This window comes from Epinephelus fuscoguttatus, linkage group LG12 (genome assembly GCF_011397635.1).
Source record: "Epinephelus fuscoguttatus linkage group LG12, E.fuscoguttatus.final_Chr_v1".
Taxonomy (NCBI): Eukaryota; Metazoa; Chordata; class Actinopteri; order Perciformes; family Serranidae; genus Epinephelus; species Epinephelus fuscoguttatus.
Genome location: NC_064763.1, coordinates 38518005 through 38535778, shown reverse-complemented (window position 1 = coordinate 38535778; position 17774 = coordinate 38518005).

Below are 17774 nucleotides of genomic sequence, written 5' to 3'. Positions count from 1 at the left end.
CTGACCCCTTGGCCACAGTCTTGATAAACACAATGAGTAACTCATCATTTCTTACAATATAACACAGTGGGGAAAAGACCATTTTGCTCTGCTATTGTAGCCCTGCTTTCTGCCTGGTGCTGAGGTGCATTCATGTGCCATGGGAACCTTCAACCTTTAGGGCTTTAATAGCTGGTTGATAAATGACTAATAAATATATGGAAGAATCCACTGAAGTCACACTAGTCTTTTGATAAAGAGCTCGTTTGAATGACGAACATGATAGTTGGTGTTGTCAGAGCTGCAAGCCAGCACTTACAGACACCTTGGCTCAGTTTCAAGACCGAGATCTGAATCCAACTTTGACATAATCTGCTCAGGCCTGATGTGTCATGTCTGCTGTGTCAAGAAACAGGCTGCTGTGGCTGCTGTATTACAAAAGGAGTGTGTAATGGCTACAAGGCAGTGACAAACAATGAGGAAGAGTGTAAAATACTGCGCTTGTTTTAAGACAAAATATTCAGCCTTGCCACTCTGTGATTATGATTAAATACACAGAGGCGTCAGATGCATAATCCCAAAATCAAATTAGGAGTAATTTCCATCTCTTAAAATGAATGAGCTCTCATTTAAGGGAGTTTTTATGTGATCATTTCAAGCACCATTAGGGCCTGTGGAGAGGATCAAAAGTTAGCCTGACTTCTTGCAAATCCACTTGCTGAGTGCACTCAAGATGCATGCAAATGTATTCAGAGTCAGTGCAAGGGGAATTATCCATTAATGTGATATTAGTATGGGTGCTCTGTCTCACAGGTGGTGAAAATGGAACCTGACCATTTGTCTCTAATCACTGCATCAGTGCGACGCAGAACCTAATGGAAGGCGTTGTCAAACCTAATGGCAGAAGGTGCATTCTGCGATAAAACAGGGTAATTCCACTTCACAATAATCACAGGGGTCCTATCAAGTCGATAACTGCATTTACAGCAAATGTCTCTCAGCACAGACGGCGCAATTTTCTCTACTGCAATCGCCGGAAACCCATTTTACTCAGGGATAGGAGGGAATTGGTGGGTGCTGAAAGCGAAATTTCCCAGGAGGGCCGGGACATATTGTGAAAATCACTTGTATTGGAATGCATCCAACGGATTGTCACTCAGAGGAGGGTGAATTTAGGAACAATATTGTGTACACTCATAGGAACAAATGTGCTCCAAGGTTGAAAGGGCCAGGCATCTCTACTCTGTGAAACAATTCATGTGACTGAGGTTAGATATTATTAGTTTACATGGTTTCATGTTCGAGCTGTGCAGTAGGGGTGTCCCCGACTAAGAATTTTCATAGTCGAATCTGATTTGACAGATTTTTCCTTTAGCTGACTGATCGTCGAATCATGTTGTTTTCCCCTTCATTAATGAGCTCATTTGCATCAGTTTCCGCTCCAGAGAAAAGAGCTAAAACACCCAAATAAACAAATTTAATTCTTCAGTTGGCATAATAAGATAATGATAATAAAAGTAAAAGGGTTATCATTTTATCTTTATCTTTATTCCTTTCTTCATCAAGGTATGATGCTCTAGATCAGCGCAGACGCGCTGCAGCCTCATCCGTGTCTTTAACAGGAGTCGTTTCTGACTCGTCAGAACTTGCCATTTCATTCACAAATAAACATCCAAAAACATCATCAAAAGGTTTAGAAACAGTTCTCCTTCTTTCTGACTTCAAGTTACTACATTAATCAACTCAGGTTCATACAAGTTCATCCACACGGACCGTGCGTCACCGCTCTCAATTGTTTGGCCACGTCAGACAAAAAGTAGCCAAATAAAAAATCAGAGTCTATCAAGAAAAGAATCAGCGGTGAAATTCGTTTCAAGACACTTCAGGTAAATGAATAATCCTTCAAAAAAAGTTTGATTTGAGAGCACATACCTCCTCCAAAGTGTTTGTTTATGCGCTCTGCCACCGTAAATCACCGTAGGCCTCGGTGCTGCTCTGATGGTCCTGCAGTGCACTCACTCACCTCAGCTTATTTGGATCGAGCAACTGGGTAATTTATTCATGTGTAGTAATGATTATGCCTACTGATTAAACGCATGCGTCATTTTCAATTTTTTATTAACAGAAATCAGGCTGATGTTTGTATCAAAATAGGCTACATATCATGGATTACTAGAAAACAAATACATTCTATGTCAAATCAAGATGCACTTCCTACATTAGCTCATTGCTAATGCATAATGGGAATTACTATTAAGGCACTAACAGAAATTTGCATCATAATTGTGTTAATATAATCTTAACAAACATCCATTTTACTTGACCTGCTTAACATCAAACAACATGTGTGCTCATACTTATAGGCGTATGTTTCGTATGCTCTGTGAAAATGAGCTAAATGCTGCTGACTTCACAATATAACTCAATATTAGTACTGTAATTATTCTTGTCCCATCTGTTCCCATTGACTTTTTTCCCTGTCCCGTCCCAGTCATGTGATGAATGGTGAAACTGACTCCCATCCTGTGGGAATCTGTCTTAAAACCTGTGACCCACAGGATCCCTCAAAAAATGTCAGCCTCTACTTCCAACCTGGCACCCATCTCTTTTAGAAGTGATTCCTTTAATTCCTCATGGAGATATTACAAAAGTTCTTCCATTTCTCAGTCACTTAAAGTGTATATTTCAGGTTGAAAATTTTTATGACTTTTTTATGGATTTACATTTCTGAGCTTATGATTAGGCCAACTATACCCAAAAATTAATTTTAAAATTTCATCTTCACAGATAAAAAGGGCAAAAATGTGGTGAAAACTGTTTTTAGTTTTTTTCATATTTACAGCGATGACGTAGCATGGGGGAGTCGTCCACTTTTCAGGGTGCATGGCTACACAAACTCTGCGGATTGTAGATATTTTGTAGATATATGTAGATATTTTCTACATGAGTACAGTCTTGGATACAATACACTGACACAGATAACTCTTCAAGGCTGGAAGTTCTTTGTGCAAAGATGAGCTGAACTTCGACTTTGGTGTGGCTCTTCGAATTTCACTGACTAAATATGCGCTAGAACGCGTTCAACTTTTGTTCAGAATCAGCTACTTATCACAGGTCACTGACACGACTTCCTTCTCATTCATTCCCGTAGCATCACAGTGCATTAAACAGTGGACACTCAGCGTCCAAAGACTTCAGTGGGGAAGCATAGAGTGGGTTGTTCCACTGCAGCGAAACTAGACAATCACTGGATAAATGCTCGGTTTTGTCCCGCCCATCGGACGCTCGGCGTCTCTGGGGGTCTATGGGGCAGTGGGCTGGCCTCGGCTGGCCTGGACGCTGGGCTTCTGCATGATGATTGGATCATGTGTCTGAGGCTGAATCCCTTTTTGATTGACAGCGAAATGAGCAAATCAGTGATCTTGAAATATAAACCACCACTGGAGCATTTTTCAAGTTTCATTCCGTTGTTCCGAGTTGATCTGGAGACTTTTCCAATCCTCTCAATGACTTTTTCTTTGTTAAAAACAAATAGCGACAAATCTAGCATATTTTTCTGGTGTTATTGGAGACTGTACTCGTGTTTGGAGACTCTGACTTCTGTCGCTCTGCAGTTACTGTCCCTGCTCCACCGTCCCAAATCACTCACAGGCGGTCACACTAGCCTCGCGCAGCAGCCCCAGAGGGTAGAATTTACGTATAAATAAACGGCCACATTTTATGATGAAGGCCGAAAATGAGCTTCCCCTCCTTGAAAAACCAGCAGCCGCCACTGGGTTGAACTGCACCTATTTACTGCCACTTACTGAAGGAGGAGAGCTGATAAAGGGCGCAACACATTAACTTGCAAAAAATGTACTTTTTTTTCCATTTGCACACTTTAGTAAAAGAGAGGGCAACAAGTGACTTCAATTTTTTAATGGGAAAAAACTGCTTATATTTAAGTTACAGTTGCCACTACTGCCATGTCAGTTTTTCCTTTTTACACGGCGCTTCTGCAGTTTGTAATAACAGTGACACATCTACTACTCCAAATTCATGGTGATTTTTGAAACAATGGGATCTTGATATCAGAGGTAGGCAAAAGCAGGCTTCTCTTTTTTAACTATCGATTTTGTCGGCTGAACTAACAACTGCAGCTAACTAGCTAGTCCAGCTAACTCCATGAGCTGGTTGAAAACTCTGTATTCTGCTGACTAATATAACCCTGTTTGTCTGCTTAGCTTACATACGTACTTGGATAAGTGAGACAAAAGGCTCTGTCTTACACCTGGTGCAAAGCAGCACACAGCACAGCGCTTATGTCTCAGACCAACGCAGTTATTTTCTAGCACCCATGTTTTGTAAGTAGCAAATGTGCTTACATCCATCTGTGTGTACAGGTCTTAAAATGAGGTGTGGTCCAGTGTATTGTTGGCCAATTGATATTTTGAGGCAGCAGAAAGCAACTGCACCACTGACTAAACAAAAGCCTGGTCTAAAGTCAGAATGGCGGAGTATTTTTCTGCTATTGAAAGGGCACATTATTCAGATATATCATTGTGAAATGATTTATATGTATGAAATAAACATGATTTACAATACATTTTGATCTACTTTCATTTTCAAAAAGGCAGAAATGCTGCTTAAGAACTGGTAAGCTTTCTGTGTTTATCATAAATTCATTGTCTGAACCATAACATGTTAACTCTGCAGCCCTTTCAAATCAAAACTAAATATGAATTATGGTTTTGAAACAAGCACTTTGAATAGCATTAAGAAAAGTCTTTGCAATTCTGAAAAATAAAACAGCTACTCATTATGACTGCTGTCAGATCTTACCTCTGACATCCATTATGTATGCCATGAAGAAAACAAAACAAGGTTGAAAAGTGACTTTGATTTTGTAAAATATATTTTCCCAGCCTAATTGAAGAGTAAAAATCAAAGCCCCAAACAATAAGGTTCCATCTCAATTCTCTAGATAAAAAATGAACTACAGTTTTCAGTTTTGCTGCTTAAATGTCCCACAATATTTGCTGCAGCTACATTACTGCTCTTACTGCATTACTCTCAGCAGACAACTGCTCACGTCTCAAATTTGCTGAATCCACCAAGTAAATAGCAGTGCCAGCTTTTAGCATTCATCATCATTAACACACATAAAGGCAGGACATTTGAGTGACAGGTCACCCTTTGCTCATCCACAGCTCCATCCTCCTGTCGAAATATGATTACTTATGGCTCTAAAAATCCAAGATGGGGACGACCGAAATGCCGAACTTGAGGCTTCAAAACGGCGATCCACAAACTAATGGGTGACATCACAGTAGCTACGTCCATTATTTTATACAGTCTATGGTCTGAATCAGTGACTCTTTTCAAATTTTATTTATATGCTGATTCTGTTGTGTACATATGCATTTAATTTCTATGGAAGGAGATTGAAAGCCTCTACAATTTTATTGTTGTTGTTGTTATTGTTGTTTTTACTTGTTGTTTTGCAGCTGATGCATCTTATTTATCCACTTATAGTCCATAAATTGTTTAAATACTGTAGAACTTTACTCAAATCAGCTTTTGTTTCTCAGCTTGTCTAAACATCTTACAGCTTCAGAGAACATTGACAACCTTTCTTTGTCTTTTGTTTTTTTGTAAGTACATCATCTCTTTAAAAAATTAAGATTCAGTGTGTTTTTGTTTGTGTGACGTCTTAAAATGTTTCTAGACAACAACCTCATCTACATTACAATGACCAAGATTCCTGGCACTTAGGACAGGTATACTGAAGAATATATTACTGTTTTCCCCACTCATTCAGAAGTCATGACACAGATATGTAATTATATTTTAAGTATTTATTGACTAACTAATTGTTTGATTAAATTTTGCCGAATTGGATCAAATAGGATTAGATTGAGTGTCAATTTAGAGTCTCCAATTAACCTGCATGTTTTTGGACTGTGGGAGGAAACCGGAGAACCCGGAGAAAACCCACGCTGACACGGGGGAGAACATGCAAACTCTGCACAGAGAGGAACAGATGTTAGGCGCTCTCTGTGAGGCCACAGTGCTAACCACTGAGCCACCGTGCCGCCCTCTACAACTATGAAGGTTTTTTTATGGCACAACTCATGACAGCTGACATTGATTTCCCACAGCTGTGTCAATACAGGGTACCATATCACATGCATACTCTGTACATTTCCTGTGAGAAATCCAGCCAGCAAGGTGTTGTGCTAGAAAACAACCTTCATAGTGTAATTCAGTCATCCTCGCTGGTGGAGATGCAGCAGCAGAAAGTCCTCTTGGTCCAGGCTAGGAACCGCTTGAAGCAGTTCCTCTTCCTCTTCTCCTTCTTCTTCTTCTTGGGCGCTGTGTGGTCTGAAAATCAAAAGGACATTAAATGCCTTGGATATCCTCAGTAAAACCAACAACAATTTCAAAGACCTTAACCATGCAAACTCAAGTGGAGGTGAGCATTATCTACCAGATGCCGTGGCAGCGAGTTCCTGTTCCACATCTTCCGTTGAAAGGGGAGTCGGCTCCACTGGTGGATTTTCAGAGACATTCTCCAGGAAATCCAATGGGCTGAACACATACAAACAGAGTTAATATAGTATTCCCTAATCTGCTCTAATGATGTCCTAACTTCTCCATTCTCTATCTGATGACTGACATGTTGAGAAGAAATCATCTCACCAAGATTCACTCTGCCCGCTGCCCTCGATCCCCCACAGGCGGCATTCAGGTGGTGCAGACTTCACCATTGTAACACCTGGGGGTAATGTCTCTGAAGTAGATGCATGAAATCCATCAGGGGCACTCGAGCTGTGGAATAAATACACATGCAGTTAAACACACAGTTGACGAGGAACTCATCCATTATTTATCATTTAAAAAACAGACGTGGCTGACATGAGGAATAGTCTTCATTCACCATCATAATTAGTTTAAAAAGTTACAATGAGGAAATTTTCTTACAAAGTTTTGGGCTCCAATTCCTCTTCCCCTTCCAATGTCAGGATACATGTTCTTGATGTAGGCCGGACATGTATAACACCCTGTGTTTCTGAAGGTGTTTCAGGTCTTTCACTTGTACTGTTAAATGGAGACAGGTGCAGTTATTAAAAGACACAATAAAACTACACTAGTTATTATATTCTTAATGTCACACATATCGTCACCCCATTTTATCGTTCTTCAGATAGCCTTCATTCAGATCTCATTCATCAGGAGTCAGAACAGAAATTGAAAATTAATCTTATTAAATTTAGACCGGTCAAAAAAAAAAAATCATTTCGAAACATAGCTCAGCAACCGTGACTTCAGAGGATGACTCAATTTTGTTCACCCTTCCAAAATGACAAAAAAAAAGTGTAAGGAGGGATTTAACACCTGTACCTGTAAAATTAGCATGCCAAGCTAACTAGCTTACTACCTACAGTGGTGACAATGCTAGTTTTACTTGCAGAGTGAAAGAGAAGCATACCATTAGCTCATGAAATGATTTTGCAGAGTTTCAGATTGGAAAAAGTTCCATTCAGGACTGATACATGCACTTTGTTTGAGCCAGTCCAGGACGCTTCTATATGCGCGTTTATGAATCTACACTGATGCTCTACATTAAAATGGAAGAGCAGTTGTTTAGAGAAATAAAACGGTCTATTTCTGTTTGAATTATCGAGCAATGAAGTTAAATTACTGTCACTAAACTTCGAGCACACCTCTCTGAGAGTGTGGTGCTCTGAATAACTGAATGGTACAGTGCTCTCAAAACAGATTGCACTTAGGTTACTGTAGATAGTCAGCTAGTTAGCCAGGCATGGAAACCTCATTGGGTTGTGTTACAGCAGATAAACTCTGTTTAAACTATTCTTAAAACTTTCACTTTTTTGTTTTTGAAAGGCAAAAAATACATTTAAAATACTACTAGACTGTTTGTATGCTGAATATTGTTCTTACTCTGACCCTGTGTGGTGCTTTTTATGCTATCTACAAACTGGATATAGCTTATTTGTAACTAGATATCTTAACAGAGGTCATATACATTTCTTATAACCCCAGTTTCAGACATCTAAAAGTGATAATAACATATAGATAAATATATTAAATATCCCAAAATATAACATATTAACGGACACTTACTCAAAGTTTTTGTGGAGGGTGCCCCTTGTGATAAAGGGGTGGGTGAGGACCTCAATGGGGGTAATCCTCTCATTGGGGTCGATCTGAAGCATTGCCTTCAGCAGGTCAATGCACTCCCTCTTCTCATCAGCTCCCACCGTGTTCAGGTTCTCCTGGGGCAACTAATGTAGGAAAAAAACACAGCAAATCCAAAGTAAAATTTCTGATTCATAAATAAAGAATTGGTTAAAGTCCATCTTTAGCAGCCACAGCACAATCTACATAAACATCTACCTCCTCCAAAATGTCCAGGCTGCTGAAATACAAGGGCTGGTATCGGCTGGGAACTGTGGTACTTTGCCAATACTCCTCAGGTGTCTGAAAAAAGGTTAAGTGTAATCACGGTAACTGATTAAATTGTGGAACATGTTGTAAAGTATAATCTTAACCAGGGAAGAGAATGTTCTGGATGAGATTACTCTTGGTTTGTCGTACCTTAAGTCTCCAGTGGCCGGAGGCGTCTGTTATGAAGTAATGCTGTGACTTGGTTGCAGCATCCAGTAGATGGTCTGGAGGTACACCCAGGAATGCCACTATCCATCGCATCTGGAGACAAAACACAGCATCACAGATATGTTACAGTGTGGTACTTATCTTTTTATGAGAGGAAGCTTTTCTGTAGTCAAAATAATATGTATTATAAACTCTGTACATTGCATAGCATCTTAAAAGTAGAAATTACATCTGACAGTAATGCTGCTACAACAGCAAGCCAAATGTTGCTCCACGCAATATAGTATTACATAAAAGTTCAGGATTGGTTAGATCTTATGTCCACACCTACTAGGTGATGGACTGTTTTCCAGAGGTAATGGAATAGTTAAGTTAAAAAACTGTCAAGCACTAAAAACTTTTAATAAAAAGCGTGAAAAGTTAGTTTCCAGTAGGGTTTAGCAAACATCACTGTGGCACCAAATCTGATGTAGTGTATCTCCACTAGTATAACAGGTTCAGTGTGAAGGATTTATAGGCATGTTGCAGTAAGGATGGCAGAACTAAAACTTTTCCAGTGTGTCAAGTGTGTAGGAAAACTACGGTGGCCGACATGGAAACGTGAAAACACAAAAGAGCCAGTGTTTGATTTGTTCGTTCTGGCCTACAGCAGAAACAACATGACTGACTCTGTGGAAAAGGGACCTGCTCCATTTGTAGATATATTGTAAGCTCACAAAAACACAATTTTCTGAGATAAGTGACGCATTCCTGCTGATGGCATCATGCTATTTCATTTATCTACAGCTGGTGGTGGCAACGAGCCCAGAAAGGTCACACATACCCAGCAAAAGGCAGGGACGATGACTGCTTGCTAACAAACATGGATATAAACAATACAGGATTCTAAACATTAAAAAATAAGCTTGAGGAAGTTTTTCTAGAGCAGTAAATAATTCAACATGTTGGCTGAGCTTCAGCACACTGTCACACGTGTAACTGTATTTGGCTGTAAGAAAACTCCACAGGGTACTTTTGAAGATCTAGAGCCAATTATTTTTTAGATAAGAAAGTGAAGAGCACACCAATACAGCAGCATTAGATCTTTTAGGAAGAGAGATAAAAGGAAGCAGTCGGTGACTTACTACATCATAATCATCAATTCCCCTGAAGAGCACATTAGCAAGCATCATGATTGACATCACAACACCTGCAGACCACATGTCTATCGCCTCTGAAAACGGAAGTCCGAGAAATATTTCCGGAGCTCTGCATATGAAACAAAGACAGACACAGAATGAGGAACATTTTCATATTTGAGTACAAATTTCCAACAAACTAGTAGAATCATGATTCATTTCTCACCTGAAGTGCTTTGTTTGAAGAGGTGCCCACTTCTCTGGGTCCTGCTCAGCCCACTCGGTTGGCACACCCAGTCCGAAGTCAATGAGCTTTACCCTGAGGGGCTGCTCTTCCCGATCCACCAGCATTATGTTGTCTATTTTTATATCTGTGTGGATCAGTCCAATGGACTTCAGGGTGTTTAATGCGATGGCCAGCTGCAAGAACAAAGATCGGTGAGGACAGTTAGAGAACAGTGCAACACTGACAGCTTTTTGACTTGAGTGTTGTGTCTGATGCTAATGTATACACACCTGCTGGACTACACTCCTGATATCACATAACTCCATAGGAGTGAAGTTTCTGTGGTCAACAATGTAGTCCTTTAGAGTCATATCCAGCATCTCAAAAGCCAGAGCAACTCTGTTGTTTGTCAGTCTGAATGAGTCAATGAACTTGACAATGTTGAACTCCTCCAGTTTCATCTCCTTGAAGATGTTCAGTATCGTCATCTGGAGATAACAAAATGCATGAGTTTGATGCGTAGTTGTTGACACACAGCTGACACATTAACAAGTGATAAAGGCAGGGAAGCCATTTTTGGAATTTAAATGAAAGCAAAATAAATGCTAATGAATTAAGGGACCTACTTCACTGTGGTAGTCGCAGCCGTATTTCATTATCTTTACTGCAACGGTCTCATTGGTGTCCTTTTTGAAACACTGCACCACCTGTCCAAAGCCTCCCTCTCCCAGACTTTGCAGCAGTTCATAGTTGCTGGGGAACATGTTGGGGTGAAGGGTGAAATCAGATGGACTGGATATTGCACCCACAGGCCGTTCCATAATGAACTGGTATTCCTAAAGAGAGAAGGACAGGTCATCATCTCATGTTAAACAGCTCAGTGTTAAGGCTCATTTATGCTCAATGACAGATACATATACAGACACAGACAGAGCTTTCTCTCTGCTGCTCAACTCTGCTTTAATTTCACCCATATTTGTGCACATTTTTTGAAAGCTTATGGACACAAACAAAACAGAGCAGTACCACTGGAAATCGCGGGTGCAGTGTAGAGTATTTCAAACAAGATACATCCATAGGACACGACAAAGACATTTTAAAAATGGCAGAACTAAAAGAATCAGAACTTCAGTTAAAACCGAATTGTCTTTCCACATGTCACAATGTATTTATGGCCTCACAGACCAAGTCTGTCTACAATGCTGCCTCTGTGAAAAGGTACATTGCTACGACTACGAAAATGCGTTGTGTTTACATTTTCAGAATCGATATGTATCAATGAATCGATATCTTTAACACACTAGTTTGGATTTCATGTAATCTCTGGCAAAGTGAAATCCCAGCTGGCCACCAACATTGTTTGACACGGATATTTGTTTAAATTTGTGTTATGACTTTGGGTGAACAAAATTTAATTTCAGCCAACATCAATTTGACATAGATTACTGACGTGATGATGACATTGATATTGTCTTTATTTTTTAGGTTGTGTTGTTAAGGAACCAAAATCAAATGTCTTCATAGCATCTCATGCCAACACCATTTTGACATAGAATAACAACATTTAGTTGTAAAATATGGAGAACAAACACAAAACATCTGCAAAATGTCATCATGTCCACACAGTGTGAAAATCTAACATCATTAGACATTAAAAATATTGTTAACCAGATTTTCATCCCAACCAAAATGTAGTCTCTGTCCACCATAAGAGTTAAGTGTCTTTACATGAGGGAGAAACAAACAGTGACTTACCTGTATCGCCAAAGACTTTCTGAGTCTGTCGAATTTGTTGAGTCAGTCGATGACTTGCTATGTCCAGAAGTTGATCTGAGTGAGACTCAACACTCCTGATCTGGTAGAAAGACCGTGTACTTACTAACTTTCACATTAGTTCTGAGTTCCATGCTGAGTTCCACGCTCTAGAATTCCTTTGTGTAAAATTCTGGTGTTCCATCATGGTTCCAAATATGCAAATGAGTTACTCTGAACCAAAATAACTCAAACCTTATGAAAAAAGTCATAGTATGAGTGTATATAGTATGTATATGTTTATTTTCTTGATTATTTGTTGAATTAATGATGTTAAATTGTTGTACAGAGTCTGCCATATCTTAAACCCCTTTTTTGTCATCGGTAGGTATATATATATATATATATATATATATATATATACACACACACACATATATATATATATATATACAGTACAGGCCAAAAGTTTGGACACACCTTCTCATTCAATGCGTTTTCTTTATTTTCATGACTATTTACATTGTAGATTCTCACTGAAGGCATCAAAACTATGAATGAACACGTGGAGTTATGTACTTAACAAAAAAAGGTGAAATAACTGAAAACATGTTTTATATTCTAGTTTCTTCAAAATAGCCACCCTTTGCTCTGATTACTGCTTTGCACACTCCTGGCATTCTCTCCATGAGCTTCAAGAGGTAGTCACCTGAAATGGTTTCCACTTCACAGGTGTGCCTTATCAGGGTTAATTAGTGGAATTTCTTGCTTTATCAATGGGGTTGGGACCATCAGTTGTGTTGTGCAGAAGTCAGGTTAATACACAGCCGACAGCCCTATTGGACAACTGTTAAAATTCATATTATGGCAAGAACCAATCAGCTAACTAAAGAAAAATGAGTGGCCATCATTACTTTAAGAAATGAAGGTCAGTCAGTCGGAAAATTGCAAAAACTTTAAATGTGTCCCCAAGTGGAGTCGCAAAACCATCAAGCGCTACAACGAAACTGGCACACATGAGGACCGACCCAGGAAAGGAAGACCAAGAGTCACCTCTGCTTCTGAGGATAAGTTCATCCGAGTCACCAGCCTCAGAAATCGCAAGTTAACAGCAGCTCAGATCAGAGACCAGATGAATGCCACACAGAGTTCTAGCAGCAGACCCATCTCTAGAACAACTGTTAAGAGGAGACTGCGCCAATCAGGCCTTCATGGTCAAATAGCTGCTAGGAAACCACTGCTAAGGAGAGGCAACAAGCAGAAGAGATTTGTTTGGGCCAAGAAACACAAGGAATGGACATTAGACCAGTGGAAATCTGTGCTTTGGTCTGATGAGTCCAAATTTGAGATCTTTGGTTCCAACCGCCGTGTCTTTGTGAGACGCAGAAAAGGTGAACGGATGGATTCCACATGCCTGGTTCCCACTGTGAAGCATGGAGGAGGAGGTGTGATGGTGTGGGGTGTTTTGCTGGTGACACTGTTGGGGATTTATTCAAAATTGAAGGCACACTGAACCAGCATGGCTACCACAGCATCCTGCAGCGACATGCCATCCCATCCGGTTTGCGTTTAGTTGGACGATCATTTATTTTTCAACAGGACAATGACCCCAAACACACCTCCAGGCTGTGTAAGGGCTATTTGACCAAGAAGGAGAGTGATGGAGTGCTGCGGCAGATGACCTGGCCTCCACAGTCACCGGACCTGAACCCAATCGAGATGGTTTGGGGTGAGCTGGACCGCAGAGTGAAGGCAAAGGGGCCAACAAGTGCTAAACACCTCTGGGAACTCCTTCAAGACTGTTGGAAAACCATTTCAGGTGACTACCTCTTGAAGCTCATGGAGAGAATGCCAAGAGTGTGCAAAGCAGTAATCAGAGCAAAGGGTGGCTATTTTGAAGAAACTAGAATATAAAACATGTTTTCAGTTATTTCACCTTTTTTTGTTAAGTACATAACTCCACATGTGTTCATTCATAGTTTTGATGCCTTCAGTGAGAATCTACAATGTAAACAGTCATGAAAATAAAGAAAATGCATTGAATGAGAAGGTGTGTCCAAACTTTTGGCCTGTACTGTATATATACATATATATATATATATATATATATATATATATATATATATATATACACATATGTACTGCACAAACATCATAATCATCGTTAGCCATGTTTCCATCAGCCTGTTTAGATGTGCATCTACAAGTATTGCATCGGAAAATAATGATGGAAACGCCAAAACTCGAATTCAAATCCCCTGATTTGCACAAATTAAAATACTCTCGCTTTAGCCGGGTTTTGGTTGATTCGAAAAAAGGCAGTAATTCATTTACAAGCTGGTTGCCAACCGCCAGAAAACATAGAAGAAGAAGGATGCGAGACTTGTTTTGTTTCCGGTTCTGCAGAAAACTCTCGTGAGTTCGTAGTTTTCACCAAAGTCCGTACATTTCATGGATACACACGGGATTTGTATTTCTTTTAATGCGCATTTCCCAATGATTTGAATTACTTTTGGATGGAAACATAGCTATTGTAAGCTAGCCATTCAACTCTTCTTGTATTTTCCCGTAGTTGTAGCATGATAGCCTTAGTTAACCCTCTTTGTGTAGTTGTGTCATCCATCTTAGCATTGTGTGTTGTTTATTTTCATAATGGCATTTGTAGCCTATCAGCGCAGCACAGTAATTTCCACAAAATTCCACCAGCAGAAATAACACAACACACTGATCGTCTCTCCCATTTGCTCTTTTCTTTACTGTCTCCCACAGGGCACTGCAGGATGAACAGACATGTTATCAAGGTCCACCATTGTCTAGAAATGCAGTTGCAGGACGTGTGGGAAGTTTGCACCGTCATCACCAGCACCAGCATCGGCCTCTTACAGATCCGCACCTTGGGAAGTGCACAACTCTCGGTTACAAGAACAAAAAAATAGAAAGAATCACAGTGCTGCCCAGTGCAGAGTCGCTGCAGCAAGCTGAGGTGAGAGTAGCCGATGCTGGTGGATCGTGAACCTTCAAAACGTCGCTGTTAGGCTTATTGTTGTCTCATTTGTGCTCTGACGAACAGTAAATTATTAAAATGAGTTTTCAAAACTACTGTAGCCAAAAAAATTACAGTATATTTTGCACGTTTTCATTGTAATTTTTCTATTCAATTTTTATGTTATGGACTTATTGTATGTTTGTTGTGTGCTCCAAACACCAAGGCAAATTCCTTGAGTGAAAACCTACTTGATAATAAACTCAACCTGATCTCACAAAAATACGTGAAATGACCACGACCTCTTAACACCACATTCTGTGGTGGCAGCACGTAATGGGTTGAAATTACGTGCCGGTACCACAGAAACAATGCCAATGTAATGTCAATTAGCATCCTTTTTTGTGGTGGACACACGGATTCCCTGATTCAACAACGTCCTGTATACACAGAAAAACACAAAAGTGTTCTTGATATTAAAACTATAAATATATTCCTCTGTTATAATTTCCCACCAATAATAATAATAATAATAATAATAACAATAACATGATAGTTCTGCTGTACTAGATATTTGATATAGGCCTATTCAAATATTCAGTCCCAAAAACGCCGTTTCTAGATAACTTGCTAAAATATCTGAAATTAACCATCATCCTTACTTTTTTTCTTAACATAGTTCATCTCGGTGCAGTGTCATTACTAGTTTGGCTTTACTAGACATTTGATATATTCAGGAGATGTATTTTTTTACGACTCTATTTTACAACAAGCCGCAAAAAAACCTACCGTCCAAAAAACATGGTTTCTAGCGTATTAGCTAAAATATCGAAAATTAGCCGACATCTTTACTTTTTCTTAACATAGTTCATCTAGGTGCAGCGTCATAATAATAATAAAAGTAAAAGGGTTATCATTTTATCTTTATCTCTGTTCCTTTCACTTCATCAAGGTATGATGCTCTAGATGAGCGCAGACGCGCTGCAGCCTCATCCATGTCTTTAACAGGAGTTGTTTCTGATTCGCCAGAACTTGGAGAGTCAGATCAGAGTCTATCAAGAAATTCGACACTTCAGGTAAATGAATAATCCTTCAAAAAAAGTTTGATTTGAGAGCACATACCTCCTCCAAAGTGTTTGTTTATGCGCTCCACCACCGTAAATCACCGTAGGCCTCGATGCTGCTCTGGTGGTCCTGCAGCGCACTCACTCACCTCAGCTTATTTGGATCGAGCAACTGGGTGATTTATTCTTGTGTAGTAATGATTATGCCTACTGATTAAACGCACATCATGTTCCATTTTTTATTAACAGAAATTAGGCTGATGTTTGTATCAAAATAGGCTATATATCATGAATTACTAGAAAACAAATACATTCTATGTCAAATCAAGATGTTCAGCAGCAGTGGGCACTCCCATGTAGTCAGAATGGTACGGTCTTGTTTCATAACCACATTTTGTGATGATTCGACGGCGAGACTGGCAGTCGAATCAGACTTCTCCGAATCAAATCACCGAATCATCAACTATTCGGGGTCACCCCTACTGTGCAGTAATGAAAAGACAGTTTGAATGCTGTAATTGGGTTTTCATTTTTGCAAGACAGATTTACTGACCATTTTTCCAGCAAACGTACACTGCTATGTGCTCATGTATTGGATTTTTGTTTCCCATCCACATTGTTCCTCTGCAACAGAGACTGGAGAACATGTTGGCAAATACTCAGCTTCCACATACTGTAACAAACGTTTTTCTGTTTAACCAACCAAATATCACAAATTCACTGATCTGACAGATTTAGTATCTTTACACACAGTTAGAATGAGCTGTTCTTTCAACAGGTAGGTAAACAAACAGGTGGAAACTTCAAGGTAACCAAGGCAGAAGCCAAAAATCAGTGATCAATCCTCTTTAGATAAACTTGATGGGTGACAAAATGATCAAATTATAGAGAAAGAACTTGACAAAAGCTAAATACAGGGCACTGTTTCTTCAGTCACAACTCTTAAGAGTGAAGGTAAAAATCACTCTGCTTGAAATATTTAAATACGCACACTGAGTTGGCGTTGTCGTGGGTTGACTTTCATTTGTTTTAGAGGTTCACAAGCTGAAGTGTTTAGAGCCTCTTCAGAATGCCTCTCCTGCCAAAGACTGATGATGATGACAGGGCCCCGACACACCAAGTCAACTTTAAAGAACTAGAGTAAACAAAGATCAAGAGATGTGTCACCTCACACCACATGAAAAGTGTGCCTCCGCAAGAAGAAAAAATAAGTTGGTACATATGACTTATGAAGTTCTTTATTGACTTTGGGAACAGTTTCACGAAATAATTTCATGTGACCAAAGATCCAGATGATGACAGTGCGATCTGACAAAGTTATTTCAAGATTCAAGTAATTTCGAGTCAATGCCGTGCCTGTTGGTGGGAAACAGGACCCAAACTGTGAAATCCAGAATCAGATCACAGCATTGTAAGCCTAACCACCCACACCAAATCCTCCTTAACTCTATTAACCACAAACCCAGCAGTGAATATTGCAATAATAATGTGCGGTTATGACAAAATCCCACAGCACAGCTGGATTGGCATCATTTGAGAACCACTGGTCTACGGAACACAACCAGCTGTCTAAGAAAGAGACACTAGTGAGCAAAACAAAAACCAACAAACAAACAATCAAAATCCAAACAAAAAAGTGAGAGTCAATACTTTCAGTTGCCTTCATTTTACTGAAATGTATGGATGCCATCTTGTGGCTTGGTATCCAGTTCAGTGACATTTGGAAATTCAATTTCTAACTTAGTTTTCAACAAGAAGCTAATGGCATTGGCCCACTTCTTATAGCTGGTCCATTAATTGAACATTTTACATTTATTAAATTGATAGAGAAGCTCTTCAATATTAATGCTGTGTGTCAGAGAGTTCCAGTATCCAATGACCTTGTGACCCTCTGCACAGGGGTCAGAGCAAGCCACTATCTTTACAAGGTCCAGAGGCATTTTGTGTCCTACTTGAAGTATTGAGTGTAACTGAACAGTATCAGGTCAGGAACATAGAGAGCACCCAGGGGCCTTGGGTGTATTATGTATGTA